Source organism: Protomyctophum parallelum (genome assembly GCF_964188405.1).
Source record: "Protomyctophum parallelum genome assembly, chromosome: 14".
NCBI lineage: Eukaryota > Metazoa > Chordata > Actinopteri > Myctophiformes > Myctophidae > Protomyctophum > Protomyctophum parallelum.
In genome coordinates this window covers 23,532,434-23,535,646 of record NC_139709.1, presented here as the reverse complement: position 1 = coordinate 23,535,646, position 3,213 = coordinate 23,532,434, and the positions used below count along the sequence as shown (strand labels likewise).

Below are 3,213 nucleotides of genomic sequence, written 5' to 3'. Positions count from 1 at the left end.
TTTCTGTGTCACTTCAGGACTTCAAGGTGCTAAAATCCCCCTTCTCTGCCCATTTAAGCTTCCCAATCCCTCCCCGGCCTTTCTTCATCCTAAGGTGCTATAATATACCACAATGAAGGGTGTGTTCTGTGTAGGTTGGCGCCCTTTGCCTGAACACAAAAGGCAGCTCCATCGTTACTGTGGCAACAAGAACTAGAGAGACCAGACCAGAGACCAATCACTGTCGAGCCTCAGCTCGGTCCCAACCATTTCCTCTGCTGTACACACAGAGTATGCAGAGTTTGGTCAGTAGTCTCTCAAGCCAGACCATCACTTCCACAATATTCCAATGCTACACTGTTACACTGTTGCTACACTGAATTACTGTTACACTGTAATTCTACCCTGTAAAAGTCAAGAACAGCAAGCCGGACGGAGGGGTATTCGACCAATTACGATGCAGTGTTCATGTAAATGTATTTTTTTAAATATATTTCCATTTCTGCCTAGCAGCTAGCTAGATAAGCTTGGACTAAATTGGTTTCCATTAGAGTCATACACATTTGCACAGGAGATAAGTGGGGGGGACATCTGCTTTATTTTATACTCATTTTCAGAGCTTCCAAAGTACATACTGTAAGGCAGTCTAGGCAGAAGCATTGGAAAACTGTGGGAGCCATCCCGTTTGTCTTGAGAGATAGGTCAGCTTGTACCACTGGCACCGTGTTGATCCTCTTTTTGTTAACTATGAGATGTTGGCTGCCAATTTGTGCCAATACGATCAATACTGTTAACCATAATTACTCATTAAAGACCATAGAAGAGGATTAAGACCTAATATGGCTGCCAAGGATCTATCAAACTCTGTCTACACAGTAAAATTCCAAGTATTCATTTAACTCTGAGAGTGCACAAATCTGGGGGTTCATTAGGGTATTTTGTCTCTGTGTGTGTGTGTGTGGGGGGGGGGGGGGGGGGAGGGGGGGGTGCGTGTGTGTGTCCTGTCTCAGTGGTCACTTGTGTCCTTTGGCTTTTTGTTGTACACTTGTAGGACACAAAGGGCACAGGTGACCACTGAGACAGGACACACACACACACGCACACCCACACCCACAGGTGACACTTTCAACAATCAAGTGATGATGCCCTGAACCTTTACTGTCATATTCACTGATTGCTTTATGCCGGAGGGTCTATGACTGAAAGCTTGCTAAATATATTAAAACAAAGATGCTTCAGATTTTGCACAGTTTCGAGTGTGCAGAGGCTTTAATTTATACTCTCATAGTTGAACGAATACTCAGGGTTTTTAGTGTATTGCTCTGTATCCATCTGTCCTGTGTCTGTCTCTCCTAGAAGTGTTGTTTAACTGTTGTTACATTGTTTACAGAGCTGTTGTTGTTATTGTTATTGTTTACTTTGTCAGAGGTGAGGAATAAAGAAACAGTTTTTGGACAACCATTTGTAACCCAAATATGTCTTTTGTTCAGCTGAACACTAACGTTCCGATGGCATCTGGAGCTATGGAAGTGACATTTCCAAAATGACGTGATTGTCCAGGGTCCTAGAGGGTCCCCAGCTAAATGATTGATCACTAGGAATCAAATAGACCCTTACCTTAATCCAGGTTTGACACAGGCTGTAGCCTAAAGTTGTCAGGAGGTGCACGCACATCCCAGGCTAATTCGACGGGTGCTCGAACAAAAAGAACAGACTGCAAAAGAAAGAATAAGTCTGCACACCATTTTGAACACCGTTTACCAAGGCAGGGTAAAAAACACAACGTTTCAGCCTCTGTGGCCTTTGTCAATTATACTGTACCTTACGGAGGCCACAGAGGCCGAAACGTGTTTTTTACCCCGCCTTGGTAAATAACGTTTTTTGGGACACTAAATAAAGAGAGGAATTGCCAGCACTCACATGACTGTAGAAGAATGTTTAGTACACAATGCAATAAACAAAAAGAATCAGCATTTACTGGACAAAAGACTCAATCATAGTAATTCAAATTGAGCTGAACCAGAAAGTAAATTGATAATTGATGAAAAGCAGAGACCGCATTCACCAGAACAGAACTGAGGGTAGTCATTAAAAGATCACCAGAAATGTGATGCGTGTGTTGTTGAAACCTAATAATCACACACAAGCATCCAGACCACTCAATAACCATCTGCAGTAGCACATCTCTGTTCAGTTCAAACCTGTCTTAGTTCTGCACAGCACCGTTTTACAGGATACGTTCTGTCCAACTCCAGCCCAGAAGAACTTGAGGTGAGTGTGCCATAATTATGTACGCCATTTAGTTAGATTACTACTCAAAAATGGACTGGATAAAGATCTGTATTCTTATATAATGGATCTGAATATTTGTGTATGAGGTGTCGGACAGATTTGTTGTCATGTATGTTCCAACCCCAGAAGAGAATTGTTATATCAGTTGAACGTTCACCTCAGTCAAAAATTACAATTTAAGTAATTAAGGTTTGTATTATTTAAAAGTGTGTAATGTGTAATTAAATTAAAACCTGCTATAAATTGGCCAATTATACAATATTCAGATTGAAAATGACAACAAATTACTTGAAAGTAAAGTAAACATGCTGGTTATTTACTTGGTTATAGTCCTTTTGCTAGACTTATGGCCTCTTAAGTGCCAACATTGGAACACAGCTCTCTATAGCACTGCTGACCAGTGGCATGGGCCAGCTATCCATGTGAAAGCTTCTCTACTTTCTGAACACTTTTGCCACACTTTGCCTCTACTCTAAACCAGAGATGATATTTCAGAAAGAAAATCCATAGCAAAAAATGAGCTTGTATATATTTTCAAAAATGAAAATGTCAAATATTTGCTTATATGCGTGAACCACGTGTCAGTATGGAGGACTTAATCTGACTTATTCTGATTTAATGTATATGTACCTCATTCCTGTCTTAATATCCAGATGGCCCTTAAATCTGTGGTGTATGGGCTGTCAGTGTTGTGTGTGTGTTGCGTGGAGAAGTGCGTGTCATTCTCCAATGGCTCTGTGGCATACTCCTGTGCCAGTATGATGCCAGGACACAAACCCTTCCTCCCTGCCACCTCCAGCTCTCCATACACCGTTTATGTCTCTGCTGCCATCTATAGGCCCGGTGACATCCTCACAGGTGAGAACCAGCCTAGGTATATTAAAATTGGCATCACTATGACTCAGACATAACCATAAACAAAGCTGATATCGCCATATATAG

The 3,213-nt window shown here is 41.5% G+C and overlaps 1 long non-coding RNA gene across 1 annotated transcript; it reads right to left on the bottom strand.

Moving 5' to 3' along the window:
• Positions 1-200: 200 nt before the first annotated feature.
• LOC310870793 lies at positions 201-1,427 on the bottom strand. Its single transcript, XR_014570266.1, has 3 exons — positions 1,101-1,427; positions 365-1,053; positions 201-331 (listed from the first exon to the last, which is right to left on the bottom strand). It is a non-coding gene; the product is annotated as an uncharacterized lncRNA (long non-coding RNA).
• Positions 1,428-3,213: the final 1,786 nt, after the last annotated feature.